Source organism: Diabrotica virgifera, chromosome 5 (assembly GCF_917563875.1).
Source record: "Diabrotica virgifera virgifera chromosome 5, PGI_DIABVI_V3a".
Lineage (NCBI taxonomy): Eukaryota > Metazoa > Arthropoda > Insecta > Coleoptera > Chrysomelidae > Diabrotica > Diabrotica virgifera.
Window position 1 is genome coordinate 145,730,381 of NC_065447.1, and position 21,468 is coordinate 145,751,848.

Genomic DNA, 21,468 nt, shown 5'->3' on the forward strand with positions numbered 1-21,468 from the left:
TTGTACATACAAATTTTCATATCTTCAAGACACTTATAACAAAAAAGATTTATGTCACTGTCACCAAATTATTTAATTATTGATAAATAATTACTTCCCTCAAATTTTAGTTGAAAATTAAAGATTTTGTTTGGAAAACCCGAATTTTCCGAGGAAAATTTCCGTCGAAGGAAATTGGAATAAATTATCAATGTGCAGAATTACTGTCAATTTTTATGTGAGTGTTTTGGTTTAAAGTTAAAATTTTCGGAGTTATAGAGCAATAATAAAAAAAGATTTCGGAGCACTAATTTGTTTATAAACAAAATAGCACACTTTCTGTGGACTTTGCACAGCTATATTACTAATATAGGAAGTCTTAAGATTTGATTTCAGCATGTCCAGCAATAAAATAGCTGGTAGTTAATGTTTCTTGTTTTTTACTAATTTTCCCAGATTATTACCTTACATCTTTCATTGAGTTGATGATTCATGTTGTGGACATTCTCAATTATTATATTTCTAATTTAATACTATTCTATTTAATTCCTCAAAACAAGCAAATTTCAATTAAACCCAGCTATATTATAATACCTTTTGCTTTAGTTTTCCTTGCAAGAAATAAACAAAACACATCTAAACTAAACCTAACCTCGCTTTTGGCCAATCATTCATCTCCGTGTATACCTCTATGCTCCGTGTCAAATAATTTCGACAGTCGAAATTATAATATCAACACCCTTTTTAAAATCGCTATTAATTTCGATAGTCGCTATTTCATGACGTCACTTCGTTAGTTCAACTAAAATCCACAAGGCTCGCACAATCGCATTTCAACCGTCGCCATATTGAAAGCGACTTGTTTAGTGTCGAAATTTGATTTAGAATCAGGGCCCCTGTTAGATATAAAATTTTTAATGGACTGCGCGTGCGTGGTAATGTTATTGCAACTTTAATAATTATTTTCAGTGCAAAAAAAAGCCTGATCAATGTTCAAAATAGGTGATCATTCCTCAGCGCTTTATTTCCTATCGAATACAGTCATTTGTTTTAAAGATTTCGATCAATGAGGTGCCAACATCTTTTTTTTCGTCCTTGAATTTTAAACCCTTAATAAAAAAATAAACTACAGGTGATCAAAATCTGAAACCTAGTGATCATTGCTGTACAAACCGTGAGCAAAAGGATGGTATAATTATTTTTACGAAATTCGATCAATGAGGTGCTAACATCTCATAACCATGTCCCATTCAAATAGTGAAGCAAGATTGACACCAACATACAAGAGAGAGGTCCTAGAGAGAGACAGACAAGGTGGTGGAGAATTTGACAGGCCGTGTAATTTGAGTTGCCTATATAAATGGACCCGATTGAATCAGTATTTACAGTTCGTTGAATATTTTAACTTGGCTAAGTCCTAATGCTGATTGGCAGTACATATTTCAAAATTTAACCACTTTTTTGTATTTAGGGGATAAATAGAGTACACAGTGCCATACTTGGTGTTTAGATACTTTTCAGAATTGTTATTTGTATTTATCAAAACAAATACCTACTTTCCTAAAGTATTTGGGAGTTAAATAATTTTAAAACTATTTAAATACTAAATTAGTGACTGTTTTATACAAAGTGAAGAAGTCCTTGATTATGTTTTTATGTTACTTTTATATTTAGACTTTTATATTTCCCCGATTTAAGTTGATATAGGCAACTCAAATTACACGGCCTGTCAAAGTTTCCACCACCTTGTCTGTCTCTCTCTAGGACCTCTCTCTTGTATCGTGGCTGCATTTAGTGCCTATTCCATCCGTATTGACAGTTCATTGGTTGTATACAAGGAGTTGTATATTGAAATTGAATTGATTCTTGTTTCATTGAATATAGAGGAGTTGTTCTGTTGCAAGTTGTTCTAGTTTTGTTGTTTTAAAATCTGCGAAAAACTATTTATAGATAATGGTGAACTTAAACAAGAAATGGACATGCAGTTTGCTGATTACTTAATTGTGTACTCACAACACATAGGTACAGGCATTATGCAAATACATACCATTTAGAGGATACTTCATTCAAATTGGAGGACTCTGCGATATTGGGCTTCCTTAATAGTTTACCAGACGTAGACACTGTCTTTTTCTTGGTAGAAAATGACACCTGTTTCACCCTTTCTGAATTTTCTCAAGTCTCATATTTGGATCAACGTGAAATTTGTTGGCTTTCACAGCTTTAATTTGATTAACGGCTGTCATTAAAATATCTTCACTGTTGCATTTTTGACCTAATGCAATTACTTACAGTGCTGAGCAGATAGTATCTCATGTAATTTCTATCTATCCCTCGGTTTTTGATGTGTGCGTAGGTGCTGAAGACTCCAGTTCTTCCCAAATATCACTGCTTGGAACTTAATTATTTAGTGTGACTCATGTAATACAAAGGTAGTGAATGTGCTGGCAAATATTTGATTGAATTAAAGATTTGATTGAATTTAATTTAATAAAATAATCAAGGCAAGTACATGAGTAGGAATGGTAGCATATTTTACATAGTATGTAGCTGACAAGATAACATACATTAAACAGTTTCTCTGTAACAGTACATATTTTTGAGTTTGTTTTATTTTTAATTATCCATTTTTTAAATTCATCATTTCCTTCCACACTTTCAATATCAAATTTATAATTTGTGGCTACAATTAATGGCAGTCAATCAATCAGTCCTTTTTCCTGAAAGCCACAAAAATGTTGACAAAATTAAATCAAAACATATTTACAAACCTTTTGTTATCTGAATTAGTCTTTCCACTTGTTTATCTCGAGTGTAGTGTGTCAAATTATGCATGCTTTTATCTAGTTGTTTCACCTTTTTACAATACTGTGCATACTCTCCAAGTACATATTTGTATTTGTTAGTAATTCCTTTCTATAACAGTAGAACCCCGACTTAGTATTCAAACTATAATTTTTACTCAGGTACTCATAAAATTTAACAGTACCAGAATCATTCTCCAGTTGGAAAATTCAACAAATCTATTTAAAAGTTGTTAACTTCTAAAGTACTTTGTATAAATTTCAAGCACTTGTATACATACTTCCATTCTTTTTTCAACTACAGAAATTTTTGTTAGATTAGTTTTCCAGGCACAATCAATGTGCCAGGAACAAAATAATCGATTAGACACAGCTGTCACATTATCACTGCTGTCCATCCGTTATAAAAAGTTTCCATTATATCTCTCATAAACATATCTGTAGTGATATTATTAGGTAGAAATTGTAGTATTCATTCTATTTGAAATCATGTATGTCACAGCAACGCCTTCACCAATATTAGTTCCATAGGTACCATCAATACAAACAATTTTTTTTGCAAATGTCATGACAGCATAACGTTGTACATATATCATTCATAATGATAATGCAGAAATCTGAGCAATCTAAATTATGCCGACTATCCTCAGAGCCTTGAGGTCTGTAGTATAATACACTGGCTACACACTACGTTTTGCCTGAGACCATGTCTGCAGAGACTCATTTGCGCAGGTAAGAGCAGCAAGACGGTATCACATGTAAGCCTCCAAGCGCCGCCTGTACTCTCGTCAACATGCTGAAGATTTTACCTGTGCAGTTTTACTTGAAGTGTGGTCAGAAGTTCAGTCCGGCAAAAGTTTTCAAGGTGGACAGTCGAAATGAGTGATATTAGAAGCATTGCAAACCTATTCTTAATTGAAGAGTTGTACAAATTTTTGAGCTGGCATGCATTATGGAAGGTGAAAAGTAGAGAATGAAGCATACACTTTAATGATTGAAAAATTAAAAGAGGCAATATTTTATTTTTATATTTTTAGTTCATTCTAAAATAGAGAATTCTTTTAAATCATATAAATTTCTTTTACCATTTTAGTATTTAATTTTCCAATATTGGGGTACTACTGCCAAAAAAAATTTATATACTTATAATAATAGAATATAATAATTAATCAACTTATGTATTTCTGCTAAGTTCTGACACTGTTTTCTTGTGGCATATTTAATGTAGTATTATGTTCATATGGGATTGAGCCACTGTTGTAGGTGTAAAGAAAATTGCATTTCTTAATTTACTACTGATTGGTGTTTCAATTTCCACTCCGGAAGTCTTTCTACTCTCTACAAAAATTTAAGCAGAATTTTGGGCATGGATGCCAAATTTTTGTCGAAATAAAAGATGCTAATCGAATTTCTAACTGTCTAAGAAATTTCCTGCTATTTCTATTGTTGACACTTGACACACATATTTGTTGCATATTTGCGTTTGTGGAATAATCATATCTACCTGAAAAGGTATTTTGTAAGTTTCTATCAATTAAAAACCATGATTAATTTAAAAAAATTTCTTTATTAAACTATATCTACGTTCACAATATTTAGAACTTGAATTAAATTCTATAATTAAACTATATTATGAATTACACCATGGCTATTTTGGCATGGTACACTACCTTCATTATTGAAATACCATAAAAAAAGTTTATCCTTAGTTTGCTTGGCGTCTCTGGAAATACTTATATAATGTTATCTCTGCATATCAATGAGATTAGAATCTTCTGTTCTTAAACCATTCCTATTGTCAACGTCTAAGCTTCCAATGGGAGTATAGGTTGAAGCATATTTAATTCTCAAAAAGTTATGGAGTACACAATATGTCATGACAATGATATATACAGTTTTTAGATTTAAATTAATAGTGGTATGGAAAATTCAAAATCTGTTAGCTAAAATACCAAAGGCATTTTCTACAACTCGCCTTGTCCTTGACAGGCGGTAATTGAATATTTTGCGTTCATTTGTTAATTCTCTTTGATTAAACGGTTTTAAGAAATGTGGAGCTAAGGCAAAAGCTTCAACACCAATAAACACGTCACTAAGCATTTTATCTGAACCACTGAGGCGATCAAAGACTGGAATTTGTAATGTATTTTCTTTTAATTTGTTGTAAAATATTGTTTGCTCTATAACACCTCCATCACAAATTCTCCCATTCACGCCAAATTCGTATATTATGAACTCATAATTAGCATTTACAACTGCCATCAAAACCATACTATGAAATCCTTTATAGTTATAAAAATAGGAACCTTGCCCATTTGGTAGAATACTCTGCACATATTTGCCGTCAACGGCACCGAAGCAATGGGGAAAGTTCAATCTTGCTTCAAATTCCTTTGCTATATGTTTCCATTATTCTTGTGGCTTTGGAATCTAACAAAAATATTTTTTTAGGATTTCTCTGACACAGTTTCCAGTACAGAACTGCCACAGGAATCTCCAGTGGAGTTGCAACCGCTCTCACGGACGTCCACAAATCAAGTTACAAAACTGTTACATGACTCTATTGGAGTTGCAACCGCAATTGGATAAAAGTGAAATTCGAATAATGCCAGAAAGACTATAACCGTCCAAAGTGATAGTGTGAAATTAAAATCAAATGATTACGTATAAATCATATTTATAATAATTATAAATAGTAGCTGTATTTTTTAAATAAACAGATTTGATAAGTTATATTATTTTTCTACAGTTGGTATGTTTTAATAAATATATTTTAAGACTACTGACAGTATTGTTGGTACTTTGGATCTTTTATTTATAGTAGAGGATCCAATATAATGTCGATCTGCACCGATCTGTTTAATAATGGATTAAAATTATTGGATATGTAATTTAGTATGGTAACAATTATAAAAAACAAGGGGTGCCCGATATAATTTTGTTCTGACTATAATTAACATGCATACATAATCGAAAACCTCTTATACCCGAAGGTGTCGAGGTGTACAAGCTCTCTTAAATTTTTTTCTACAAATGTACACCACTCTTTTCTGTCTCTAGCTAGTTCCTTCGGCTCACTCTATGTCTTCCCTCTTTCTTTGAGAATCTTGCTTATCCTATTGTTCCATGTTTTTCTTGGTCGTCCTGTACAGTGTATGCCAGTAGTACAGTCTCATTTACGCACTCAGTATTATTTTCTGTCATCCATGGTTGAAATTTAGCGTATTCCTTGTCATAGATACGTTTATTTGGTAATAGATTCTCAGTCGCTTTATTGGCTTTTTTTCAGAAATATCGAATTTCTCTTGCATTCTGACTTTTTTGACAATTTCACATAGAAAAACTTTGTTTATGTTAATACCAAATTGCTAACCAACATCACTTTTCTACCAACAGTACTAAATACCTGCTGCGATACAGTATTTCTTCTAATTTATTATATTATAAAATTAAAACTTTAACTGACGCAATGAACCGCTATGACATAAAATTTTATATTCACCACATGCATAATTATGTAATTTATAAGCTTGTCGCCCTTAGGATATAAACATCTATTTAATGCCCTTGATACATAAATAACTGTTTAATATATAAAAAAAGTAATTTTTTAATTATTCATTAATTATAGTCAAAACAAAATTATATCGGGCACCCTTTTTTTTATAATTTGTAAACATACTAAATTACATCAAATAATTTTAATCCATTAAACAGATCGGTGCAGATGGACCTTACATTATATCTCATTAGACTATTAAAAGGCTATTAGATTAAATTAGAGGAATTAGGGATGGTGCCAAAAGAATGTGCAGATAAAATTCGATTACGAAAACGTCAAGAATTACAGAAAATTGGATGCATATGCAGTAGTCATATAATATTAAAAGTAAATAATGTCACAAATGAGGTTTCTATGACATTTCAAAACACATTATTATGGCGTGTTTTGGGCATGATATAGTGTTGAAACATATAGACCATTAGCACTAAAAACATAGGAATAAATCGACTTTTAAATACAGCACCTAGAGACTTTAAACTTTTCGTGTCTAGAGACTTAAACATGTCTATGGTCACGTCACCTTCTGGATGCACTACCTGGTGCCCAAGATCACTGCTAAGACATGTTGTCTTCTGGAGTGTGGAGGATTTTTGAGCACCGGGGGTCATTTCCACCCATTTTTCTATAGTATACCTTTTTTCTGACACCATCCTAAACACAATACAAAAAGTTGCAAATCTCTAGGTGCTGTATTTAAAAATCGATTTATTTTGTGCTAAATGCCCTGCTCTAATATTCGCATTTGGAATTACTGCTAATAATATAATAAATCCCTTTTAATGCACCAATTTAAATAAGACTCCTATTATCATTATAACAAACATCACAAATTTTAAAACAACAAAGCTAGAACAACCTTGGACAGTTTAAAAGTCTCTCTATATTCAGTAAATAAATAAAACAAAAAATCAATTCACAAGTAAGTGTAAAGGCAAAAAAGGCATAATATGCCTGTATATAATATATTATATTATTTTATGATACACATATAGGTTATGTCAGAAGGGAAATGTCAAAACAAAACTACAACTTCGGAATGGACTAAATACCTATTACCATAGCCACCTTTACTTTACAAGCCATGAAGAGAAAAAGGCAACATCGCAATTGATGACGTGCGTAGTCCGACTTTCGGACTACCGCTTTTGAAAACACAATTTTAAAGTAGAAATTCTGGTAAAATTTATAGTATTTTTTGAGTCGAACAAGAAAATATTATTAATTAGAAGTTTGTACAAAATAAAATTAAAAGTACTTCCTTGTAAGTAACGTTTATTATACAAAAAAAAAACCAATAACAAGAATATACATGGGATTAATTTTTTTCGAATCCTAAGAAAACTAATGAGTATTTTTCAAAAATTTAAACGCAGAATGAAAGATTACGTTAGGACCGAGGGCCGAAAGTCCCTGAAAACTTCTATGTTTATTTTAATAAGTTACAGGGGCGAAAAATTAAGAAAATTTAGTGTGATTTTTAGTTTCAAATATGTCATTCAAAAACAACCTTTCATTCATTCTAAGGGACTTTCGGCCCTCGGTAATAAAGTAATCTTTCATTCAGCGTTTAAATTTTTCAAAAATACTTATTAGTTTTCTCAGAATTCGAAAAAATCATTGCATTTAAAATACACTGAAAATTTTGACAGGCGTCAAAATTTTGCATTTTGTTCCTTTCCTTTTAAAGTTTTTCGCACTTTCCGCGAGGAACTGCAGAAGGTTTTAACTTAGGATTCGTTAATTTCTCTACATGTTTGTTGCCTTCCTTATCTACCCATTCTCTAACTCTCTCGATGTCATCAGAATAAAAATGTTTGGCACATACTACCGCTGATGTTCCAATAACAAAATTTTTCCTGTGGATACACTGTAAACAAAGTTCTCGCAGCTTTGGATCCTTTGGAAATAAAAAAGTGCTTTCTGGTTGTTCATTCTTTTTAAGACTGCTATCGTAATTGCTTTTGCACTCTGGCACACAGCAACGGCTTGGCATCTACAAAAACAAAAATTATAAGTAGGTATGCCGTATGTAAAATACCAAACTTAAAGAAATTTATATAAACTTGCGTGCATAGAAATCAGCCCACTCAAAAATTTGGTCATTTTTGATGTCTCGTATTTCCCGAACCTGTTGGCCGATTTAAATTGATTTTTTAATATGTTATAGCCTGATTCTTTAACAATACCCCTGTAATAATATTGTTGCTAAATAAGTAAATTTTCATTGTATATATAATATATACCGGGTGTACGAATTAAACTGTCTTTTTTTTTCAAAGTTCGCATCACCCTATGGAATATTCATTCTAAGGGACTTTCGGCCCTCGGTGATAAAGTAATCTTTCATTCTGCGTTTAAATTTTTCAAAAATACTTATTAGATTTTTCAAGATTCGAAAAAAAATGATTACATTTAAAATACATTGAAAATTTTGACAGAATGAATAAAAAACAGAATGTTAAGAAAACCTGAGGCTATAGTTGAGTTTTAATTTCACTATTTTATAAATGCCCGTTATACAATAAAAAATTAACTGCTTAGCAACAATATTATTACAGCGGTATTGTTAAAGAATCAGGCTATAACATATTAAAAAAATCACTTGAATCGGCCAACAGGTTTAGTAAATATAAGACATCAAAAATGACAAAAATTTTAAGTGGACGCATTTCTATATGCACGTAAGTTTATTATATTAATATATTATACTATAAAATATATTATATAAAAATATATTATATTGAACTAAAATCATCTTAATACATACCTTTTAATATTCTTTATAATTTGGAGCACGAAATATTGTAAAATGTTTGAGTTTTTCTGTAAATACAGTGAATATTATTTAAAAACATTTAAAAATAAATGAGAACTGTCAGAATTAACCGGTCTACGCTTAGATGTTGCCAAGTTTCAACTTCATGGCTTGTAAAGTAAAGGTGGCTATGCTATTACCTATACCACAGAATAACTAACCATACAGAAGCGAAACTGACTGTCGTTTCCATTGATTGTGTGGGAACCTAAATATTTGACCTTGAGCCCTAGTTACAGAATGGAACTTGATGTTCTAAGGAATAGACCAATTCAAATGATGTGATATTTTTGACAAGTAGTTATTAATTAATTTTGAAATATAAAATTTAACTATAAAATATAAATAAACTATAAAATAAAACATATATAAATATAAAATTTAACTAAAAACAACTGTCACTGTCAGTCTAAAAGTGAGGTTATACCAGTTACGTTGACAATTGAGCATGAAAATTATGTTACCATTTTGGGCCTGAGTTTCGCTTCTGTATGGTTAGTTATTCTGTGCCTATACTGTGTTTAGCCGCGTCTACAATTAGGCATTCCAATGAAACGTCAAACATGGCCGGGTGTGGGCAAAATCTAACCTTACATCGACATTAATTTGTAAAGAAAATCATGTTTGGTTGTTTTTTTATGTTAATTGTGTAGGGAAATATGCGAAATTGTGATAACAAATTAAATATGAAGTGGTTTATCGCCTACAGAACTGAATTATCCCATATTAGTTACCAGTTTGTGTCAATAACTACTATGGGATAATTCAGTTATGTAGGCGATAAACTAGTTTATATTTATTTGCTATCACAATTTCGGTGCACAATTAACAATAAAAAATAAAACCAAACAGGATATTCTTTACAAAAACTGATGTAAACCCTATATTATTAAATTTTGCCCACTGCCGGCCATATTATATCACGTGATTTGGAATGGTCAATTAGGGATTCCAATGAACTGTCAGTGGTGGTCGGTGGATGGCTAAACTGACATGGCCATAGACATAGTTAAGGGGGTGGTCATGGCGTATCTAATGATTACATTGAATATTGACAAATTTGTAAAGAATATCCTGTTTGGTTTTGTTTTTTTGTTAATTGTGTAGCGAAATTTGTGAAATTGTGATAGCAAATTAAATATGAAGTGGTTTAAACATTGGATACGCCTATGGATGACAGTTTCGCCATCCAGCAGCCATATTATATCACGTGATTTGGAATGCCTAATTTTCGGATTCGTAATGTAATGACGGGTTGCATACATTAAGGTTAGAGAAGGAAGCCTTTTGTTGTCCTTTTCTTATTTCGAAATCAATGTCAAAAAAAATGCAAATGCAACAAATTTGTATGTCAACAAAGAGAAAGAGAATAAAAGCAACAGGCAAAGGATTAACTTTCTATTCATCAATGCCTTTCTTAGAAGTTAGAAATTTGATTAGCGTCTTTCTTTATTATTTCCACATTATTTCGATAATTTGGTATTTCCACATTTTTGTAGAGAGTAAAAGATTGTTATGTATTACTTGGAAATGGCAGTTTGATATTTAGATATAAAAATTACCTTTAACTTCCTGGGAGTTTAACATTATCTGAAGGAAGGAATAATTTAGTAAAGCAATCATTTCCAATTTTGATATAATATATGTATTGAATTTGATAGGTTGTGGCATTGTGTTGTGGTTTATTACACCACAAAAATAATGAGATATAATGAATAAGTTTGATGTGTTGTTTATGTTTCATTATATTCAATAAGAGACTAATTTAACTCATAAATTAAACTGAAAAATAAACCACAAGAATATGTAGGTACTTATAATTAAGCTCATCTAGATAGAAGAAATTAAGTAAAAACAGAGTACAATTTATTGTAATACATTACCGTAATAGATAATTATCGAATATCGAATGAAAATAATACTAGAAAAGGTACCTACTTATTTATAAACATACTAATGGAAAACATTGACAAACACAACTAAAAAAGCTTTAATATAAAAAATATTAAAATTTGTTTGAAGGATATTTAAATGATACAACACTTTACATAATTTTAAAACTTTAAAAACCAGGATCTACATCTACAAGTTGTTTAACAAAACAATATTTTAGGTTAAGAATTGGAAGGAGGAAGAACAGAATGTCAAGAAATTCTTCCCAAATATTTTGTGCGCCTGTGCGAACTTAAAATCCGAATCAAAATCCTCGAACGTCGAGAGCGTATCCCGGACACGTTCAGGATCTTTTTTCTGTACTGCGCGAACACCGAATTAAAAATCCGGAGGATGTTCAGAGGGAAAGATTTGAACTCCGCGAACGCTCGATTTTGCAATGCGCAGGCGTTCTCCCTCTGGGTATACCCAGGACGTACAGCGCGATTAAAACTATTAACAGCGATAATCCCCTAAAAGTACCTGCCTAATACTACCTTTCACGACCGATAGCGCGAAGAGCGACAACGTTGTCAAGAAGATTCTCATTTAGTTTGTATTGGGACTTAATATAATAGTCGCGTTTTGTGTAAAATATCCATGGACCACAAATGGATGTCCAATGTACGTTGAAATCAAACGTCCAATGGACGTCCCGTAATGTACGTACTGTACGTACATAGTCCCTAATAGCACAAGGACGTCCAATGGACGTCCATTGGACGTCCTTCACGGACTTTAGGGACGTCCATTGGACGTCCGTTTTCGTCCGAGGAACGTCCTTTATACGTCCTATTTTGGTCCAAATGTCGCGCTACCGAACGTCCATTGGACGTCCATCTAAGGTCCGAGGGGACGTATATTGGACCTTAATCGGACGTAATTTGGACCTTGATCGGACGTCCTAGGGGACGTAAATTGGACCTTAATCGGACGTAAATTGGACCTTAATCGGACGTAAATTGGACCTTAATCAGACGTAAATTGGACCTTAATCGGACATAAATTGGACCTTAATCGGACGTAAATTGGACCTTAATCGGACGTAAATTGGACCTTAATAGGACGTAAATTGGACCTTAATGGGACCTTAATCGGACGTAAATTGGACCTTAACCGGACGTAAATTGGATCTTAATAGGACGTAAATTGGACCTTAATCGGACGTAAATGGGACCTTAATCGGACGTAAATTGGACCTTAATCGGACGTAAATTGGACCTTAATCGGACGTAAATTGAACCTTAATAGGACGTAAATTGGACCTTAATCGGACGTAAATGGGACCTTAATCGGACGTAAATTGGACCTTAATCGGAAGTAAATTGGACCTTAACCGGACGTCCTAGGGGACGTGAATTGGACCTTAACAGGACGTCCAATTTTGGTCCAAATGCCACGTTGCCAAACGTCCAATGGAGGTCCACTTAACATCCGAAGGGACGTTCGGTGGACGTCAATTGGGCCTTCATAGGACGTCCCAGTTTGGTCCAATGTCTTGTCTTGCTGCCGAACATCCATCTAATGTCGTGGGAAATAAAAAATATATTTTTTAAGGAACTTATATTACATCTTATATTAAATTACAATTATTGGATATTACATTATTTACATTAAATTACAATACACTTCTCCAAGAAATTAACGCATCACCTTAAATATGGGGTATTTTTGATGTCTCGTATTTCCTAAACCTGTTGTTTCATCTAAGTGATTTTTTTATAATAATATAGCCTAGGCTATAGGTTACCTCCTTAAGCTTGTCATGCACAGGGAGCTATGCTGTAATATATGTACATTATATCATATCGATCTCTATAGTAATGAGTGAGCCTGCAGACAGGAAACAAATGGTTCCATATGTGCAAGCTCACTCATTACTATAGAGAGCGATGTGATATAATATATATTACAGTATAGCTCCCCGTGCATGACAAGCATAAGGAGGAACTTAACCTATAGCCTAGGGCCTAGGCTAGAATATTATAAAAAAATCACTTAGATGCAACAACAGGTTTAGGAAATTCGAGACATCAAAAATGCCCAATTTTTAAGGTGGTGCGTAATCGTCTGTATATACAGGGTGTAACAAAAATACAGGTCATAAATTAAATCACATATTCTAGGACCAAAAATAGTTCGAATGAACCTAACTTACCTTAGTACAAATATGCACATAAAAAAAGTTACAGCCCTTTGAAATTACAAAATGAAAATCGATTTTTTCGATTATATCGAAAACTATTAGAGATTTTTTATTGAAAATGGACATGTATTATGGCAGGAATATCTTAAAGAAAAATTATGGTGAAATTTGTGCACCCCATAAAAATTTTATGGGGGTTTTGATCCCTTAGATCCTCCCAAACTTTTGTGTACGTTCCAATTCAATTTTATTATTGTGGTAGGTACCATTAGTTAAATTCAATATTTTTGTTTCTTAGTATTTTTCAGATAAGGCAGTTTTTATCGAGTTGCGACTTCTTTTTTAACATGTCTACATAAAAATTTTATGGGGGTTTTGTTCCTTTAAACCCCCCGAATGTTTGTGTATGTTCCAATTAAACTATTACTGAGGTACCATTAGTTAAACAGAATGTTTTTAAAACTTTTTTGCCTCTTTGTATTTTTTCGATAAGGCACATTTTATCGAGATCTGGCTTCTTTTTTAATATGGTTCAAAATATACCTAAACATGTAAAGCATAAATAAGTCTGCATATTATTACCAAGTCTCCATAATCGTACTTAACCATATACAAATATGTGGTGGATTTGACAAATATTCAAAATATTTCGATAAAAATTGACTTTTCGAAAAAGCAATAAGAGGCAAAAAAGTTTTTAAAACGTTGTGTTTAAATGGTACTACAATAATAATTAAATTGAAACGTGCACAAAAGTTTGGGGGGGTTTAAAGGAACAAAACCCCCATAAAATTTTTATGGGGTGTCCAAATTTTACTATAGTTTTTTCGTAAGATACATATCCATTTTCAATAAAAATAATGCCACATGTCCATTTTCAATAAAAAATCTCTAATAGTTTTCGATATATTGGAAAAAATCACTTCATCTTGTAACTTCAAATGAGTGATAAAGGCACAGAGACTTAGATGGCGAGGTCACATTAAAAGGATGCCAAACACGAGGACTCCAAAAATGGTACTAAACTACACTACAGCTTCAAGAAAGAGAAGAGGAAGGCCGAAAAATAGATGGAAGCAAGAAGTCGAAAAAGATTTGGAAAGAATGGTGCTACAGGGTCAGAAAAGAAAAATGAATAACAGGAAGGAATGGAGAAAAATCACCTATCAAGCCAAAGAAGATCTCAGTACATAAAGAAACGTGAAAATGAAGAAAAAAACAAACTTTTCAAGCCATGGGCCTCTAAGCCCCTTAGTGCTATTATATATATATATATATATATATATATATATATATATATATATATATATATATATATATATATATATATATAACTTCAAAGGGCTGCAACTTTTCTTGTGTGCACATTTGTACTAAGGTAAGTTAGGTCCAATCAAACTATTTTTGGTCCCAGAATATGTGATTAAATTTATGACCTGTATTTTTGTTACACCCTGTATATATCTACATACTTCGTCTAATTTACTAACTGTTGCGCGTCATCCGCGTCGTAGCCTGTGAGGTCACATGATACCAACACGAAATATTTAGGCGGTAGGTGTGTTCTTTTTTAGAATCACTTTGCCGAGTACATTGGAATTAGAGACTCTAGACATATTTTATTATATACGCGTAGAAATAATATTTGAAGATTTCTATTAATGTTAACCTAAAGAAATACACAATAATATGTTTCATTTAATTTGTATAAATGGATTATAAAGCGTTTTTATGAAGCAGATTTGTTCGGATCACACTGTAACTGTAATTGAACGAAGGTGACATTTTAGAATAAATTGGTAACATTTATTTGACAGTTGCGGTGATGACACTTCATATTTGTTTATATTCTTTACTATAAGTATCTGTATTATATTTACTGTTTTTATTATTTACTTTACTATAAAAAGATCCTCTACTATAAAAATATAAATTTCACCTAATTTTATAACGACTTGGAATAATCATCGAGGTATCTGACAACTTTTTTAGTTGTTATTGTAGACATACTTATACAAAGAAACCTAAGCCGTTTTTTAATTATTAACAATGCAGTGCAAAAACGCTTGCACTGCAAATCTTAAAAGATTATAACTTAATTCTTGTTCTCTATTTCTTAAGTTTTTACTTATTTACATTGAATATTAATTTGTTTTGTTGTATAATCCACGTTTACAATAATTATGTGATATATTTGATTTAAAATGGATTCAGGATCTTTTTATACTTTGGCAACTATGTCAACTCAGATCTCTGGCGTAGATAATGACGTGCAACGGTAAGTAAATTAGATGGACTGTAGGTTATATTTGGTTCTTGGGACATCAAAGTATATTTTTTAAACATTCCCTGAATATAGTCACTGATGTGACATACCTCCGATTTGTTTTTTCATGAGTTTTGTAAGAGAGACTAAAAACATTTTTTATAGTCACCTCCTGTTTTCATTTATTTTTTGACATGTTTTGTAGTAAATTCAACTATCTATTTACTACAAAACATGTCAAAATTTACATGTGAAAGCAGATGATCCTAAAAATGGTTTTTCGTCTCCTACAAAATTCATGAAAAAGCAGATAGGAGAATTATTGTACATTACAATTCTCTGATGTTTGGGAAAAAGGGCTTAAGTCAGAATTGCACATCGATAATGTTTTATGATTTCTACAGTACTGTAGTAGATTCTACTGTACATACAGTTTACATCTACAACAGTTTTTTCTGGTCCAGAAATCATCAAAACATTATCAATGTGCAATTCTGACTTAAGTCCTTTTTGCCAAACATAAAAAACAATCTGGTCATAACTGACCAATGAGTAATTTTAATTCAACCTAAATTACTACTGTTTCTTAAAATGAAGAGCTTACCCCATAGCGTCTCTTATCTAATCTAACAAGATCGTGCACTAATCTAACATACACAGGCACAGCACACAAGCACTATGCTCCGTTTTTCACTATCACCTATCACTCAAACTAGTTCAAAAGGCTTTGTCCTCTTCAATCTTCTAGTTTGCCCAGTAGTATCGAGGAACTGGATTTCCTCGATATTCTTGAACTTATGAAGTTGTTCAATTGCTCCTGTTGCTCGTGACTTCCTGCTTTCTTCTTGATATTTGTTGATAAAGTAATAACTTATTATGCATGGACAATGTGGACTTTCTTCCAACTAGCCAATACACTTTTTATATCTCTCTTTTGCCTTTCATAGCCACAAGGCTATACATTTCCTTCTTGGTTTTTTTGTAGACCACTTTCAGCTGATTCTAAAAAAAATAAAATGAAGGGTAATTTTTCTATTCTTTACAATTAAAAATCAAACGGTAATTTTTCTATTCTTTACAATTAAAAATCAAAAAAAATAGAGACTATTTACAGGTAATAATATGCATGCATAAATGATTCGTTTCATAAAGAATAAAGCAAATTGAAAACGGATTTTATAATACTTACAAAATTGTTTAAACAAGAGATCCAGCCAGAGCCCAGAGCAAAAACTAGCACACAGTACAGCAAAAAAGCCACTAATTTCCATTTCCCACACCCCCTTATCGATGCATTTCATTTTTTTCCAATAAAAATTTTTACTAAATTTTTAGGTTATCGGTTATGTTATCTTACGATTACGAAAATGAAATATGTATATGAAATGTGATGACCAATAACCACGCGATGCTAAATAGATACTCGCGCGGCAAGTTTGAAAATGAACGCAAATTGAACAGTAAATGGCCTCTCTTAAAATATTGTAATGGAAAATTTTACCCCTCCAGGAAGACATTGTACTATGTTCATAGAATATCTTGTGGTAACTTTCCACCCATAATTTAATCAGATAGATGTTCACGGAATAGAACGGTAGTACCTCATTCCTGGAATGTTTTGTGTTGTTAGGATTAAACTTTTATTTTATTTATTCTTGAATATTTCCTATTGTTAAACATTTGTAACCAATAATTTACAAATAAGATTTTCATTACATTACATAAAATCAAAAACATGTTTTGGATATTAAACTTTATTGTTTATAATTATTGTAATAATTGTATATACAATTTTGAATTAAGATTTAATCTTTTCGATTTAAACTACAGTAAAACCTGTGTTACCGGCCCCCTGCAAACACCGGCCACCTGTACTAACGGCCAGTTTAAAAATTCCCCAGACCAATTACAGTAAAACCTGTCAGTAACGGCCACTAAAAATGAAAAAGCTATTGGCCGATATAGAAAGGTGACCGGTATTGCCAGTTTTTGTAGTCTAGATATAATTGGTTTGGGGAATTTTTAAACTGGCCGTTAGTACAGGTGGCCAGTAACACAAGTTTTACTGTATATCTAGACTACAAAAACTGGCAATAACGGCCACCTTTCTATATCGGCCAATAGTTCTTTCATTTTAGTGGCCGTTATTGACAGGTTTGACTGTATTTCATTAACGTAAAGTTAACGCCTAAGTTAATATTTTATTGAATTATTTTGCTATTTGATCCCGTAATTGGTATAATGTGTCCAATATAATATATAAGCGTTCATAAAACGTCCGTATTTCGTCCAGTATGGACGTCCAAAGGACGTTCAACGTCGGACGTCCAAAGGACGTCCATATTTATTCCGTCCGAAGGACGTCCAACGTCGGACGTCCAAAGGACGTCCATATTTATTCCTTCCGAAGGACGTCCAACATGGGACGTCCAAAGGACGTCCGTTTATAGTCCATGGACGTAAGGACCAAAAATGGACCTATTTTGGACGTCCAAAGGACGTCGTGTGCTATTAGGGGTACGTCCAGTTTTGGTCCATGGACGTTTGGACTTTAAATGTACGTTATATGGACGTACATCGGACGTTGTGTGCTATATGGGATTAGTAGTTCCAAAATGACACAAAATCTAGGCATCTGATAAAAAAGTTTATTTGAAGAAAGTGTATTTTTTTGTTCTTCTTAGTGGCGGTACAGGCTCGTTTTTTTAATATTGTATTTAATTACAGAGTAATTTCCACATATTAATATATTTTTCAAATTGGGCTCTGTACCGCCATTCTTTATTATATTACAAATAAGTGTGCCAAATATCTCGAAAAAATATTCAAAATTACAGCCGCAATCTTGGAAAGTGTTTTGGCTACCTGTTGATCGCTACTGTATCACCTTAATATGTTGCTGCGATTTTTGTTTCTTTGTGGAGAAAAACCGTTTCTGTGGTTCATTCAATGTTTTTACATATTGAAACTTTTAAAACACGTCAATTTTTTTTATGCAAATTTTGATTAAATTTTTTGTTGCATGTATATTTGACATGACAATCTAAACATTGTTGTCACTTAAATTATCTAAATCGGGTGTATGTATTTACAAGCATCGTCAAATCTTCATGATCTTTTTTATTGCAAATTAAATTGATGTTACTTAAATCCTTAAAGTCGTGGTTTCACTATCAAATAATTTGATCAAACAGTTTGAGCAAACTCAGGAAGTGACGTCACAACTGCAGTTTGTTCAAATTATAAAAATCTAGTGGTCACACTATCAGTTTAGGTTGATCAAATTTTGTATTGAGAGTTGTGGTAGTATGTACATATATCAAAACCCACAAGCATTCCAACTCTTTAACGAATAATAAGCCCCAAACTCTCTCTCTATTGTAGAAGGGAGACAGTAACTAACCAAAAAGAAATCAAGTCCTGATTAGGAAAACTCTAGAAAACAAACAAGAGTAACTATTGGCTACAAAAGCTGCTGTACAAAAATCAGTGTGCACGCTGAAGAAAGCAAAGCAGGGAATGATCAACGAAACAATTTTAATGTGTAGCTAGGCCACGACTGATAAACATATACAGGGGCTCACAGCTTAAATGATGCAGTCGCTACTCAATAAAGCTAGCTTGTGTCAGTGGCTCAATATTTATTAGAAAAAACTTACATACTGAAAGTACAGTCGGAAAAATGAAAGAATACCCATGAACGAAAATATAAAACACGCTGTATTTTCCTGTCACTGTGTCACAAAGAAAATTGCCCAGCGCAAGTACATGTAATAATAATTATTACATGTACTTGCGATGGCCAATTTTTTGTGTGACACGGTGACAGGAAAATACAGCGTGTTTTATATGTTCGTTCATGGGTATTCTTTCATTTTTCCTACTGTAGGTAAGTTAGTATGAGTCTTCTAAAATAGCATAAGCTATGTTTTGGGTTTCAAATATGCAATGATTAACACTCCCAGCGCCAGTGTATGCTTTTTGATACACACTGTCCTCAACACTGTGTACCGAAAAAGATACACATAGCTTGTTGTGTTCGATCTGTTGTGTCACCTAAAAGGACACACTTTCTTAAGTTTTTATATGTAGAGAATAATGCTATCGCCTGAGCCAATTTCCTGGTATAACTGGGTTTGGCCTTACAACATGAAAAAATAGGTTGTATGTAACTAGAAATTCGTATGAAAAATGTTGCCATGTATGAGCCAAAACAACTTGCTCCAACTCATTATGCAGGGAAAGATTCAAGGAAAATGAAGCATAGGGAGATGCTATACGCTGTACATCAAACTAACTTTTCAGAGCAGCCATTTTCAAAGTCCTAATAGCTATAGTTCGTCCGCTACAACTTTTCCCATGTGTCACGATTCATTTTCAAACAAATTAAGTCAAAACATAAAGTGAAACGTACGCCGATGTGTGTAGTATATAGTATACAGTATACAAAATGTATATACACATCAACATTCGTTTCACTTAATGTTTTGACTTAATTTGCTTGAAAATGAATCGTGACACATAGGAAAAGTTATAGCGGACAAACAATAAGATGTATTGTCAGAGAAATAGCAAATAATCCCAAAAAAGTGCACCAAAATTGAGAGATGAGGTGGAAAGACAGTTTGGAAAAAGATGTAACCCTGAAACAATTAGACGGATATTACAAAATAATAATCGACATAGCTGAACTGCAAGAAATAAATCTATCAGCCAAAGAAATAAGCAACAAGGAGTTTTGTTTTCTTTATTAATTTTAGCTGATATCAAAATCATACACAAAATAATTAAAGGATTATTGTTATTTAAGTATGGTATATCTGAAACCCAAAACATAGCTTATGCTATTTTAGAGGACTTATAGTTAGTAACTTACTTTCAGTATGTAATTTTTTTCTAATATTGAGTCACTGACACAAGCTACAGTTTTATTGAGTAGCGACTGTATCATTTCAGAATTGAGGCTGTGAGTCACTGTAGGTGCAGTGCAGTACAATAATTTTGCTTATACAAATTATCAGTAATAAATATTTATTTACATCAAAATAAAAATTCCATCACATAATGATGTCTAACAGCTGATTGTCACTCTGACCAATACGAACACAGATATCACGTGGGTAGTTCTTATAGACGTTTCACGACCATGTTAATCTTTCGGATCGAATTAACGCCATCTCTTGATTGGAATGGGAACTAAATTGACAAATTTTAGTTAGGTGAGAATTTCAAATTACCCCCTCTGTGGCGCAGTGGTAAGAGCGCCTACCTTTGAAACGAAAGGTCGGGAGTTCGAATCCTACCAGGGGCAGAAATTTTTCATTTATTATAAATTAATAAATGGAAAATAGTTTCTGTCCTTGTGGGATCGGTACTCACCGGAGGGACCGCAGACGTTCGGAAACAATTAGCGTCTCTTTGCAAAGACAATGACGTCGACTTTGCAAAGTAACGACACTTACTCAACACACACACACTACACATTACTCCCCTGACTTAGTGATAAGTTATACAATTACGTGGCTAAAGGTTCTAGTTCTAAACCAAAGCCAGAATCAGAGAAAAAAAAATTTCAAATTATAAATTTTGCGGGATTTTTGATGAAATTTCGCAGGAAATTAAAACAACAGAAAGACAATTCAATGTTTTATTACATATTTTACTGAAAACTTCAAATATTCCAATTTGTTTTCAAAATGTTAACACTACTGCTATGTGTCACGTGAAAGCACTGATGTGTATCGAGTTGAATGAAAATTTTTGAAAGAATCTTGTAGGATGATTGTTTATATAAATATTACCTTATAATCTTTTACAAACTTCCAAAAATATATAGGTCCGAAATGTTGATGACACATTACTTGTCTATTGGAATAAACTGTTTCAGGATCCATTATATTGTTTTTTAATGTGGAGAAACACAACATGGGATAATCAATGTAAACTAAAAATTCTACTCAT

At 32.5% G+C, this 21,468-nt stretch overlaps 1 long non-coding RNA gene across 1 annotated transcript; it reads left to right on the forward strand.

The window, feature by feature from the left end:
* The first annotated feature begins 1,756 nt into the window (after positions 1-1,756).
* Positions 1,757-5,516, forward strand: LOC126884482 (uncharacterized). Its single transcript, XR_007698059.1, has 2 exons — positions 1,757-2,001; positions 5,235-5,516. It is a non-coding gene; the product is annotated as an uncharacterized LOC126884482 (long non-coding RNA).
* Positions 5,517-21,468: the final 15,952 nt, after the last annotated feature.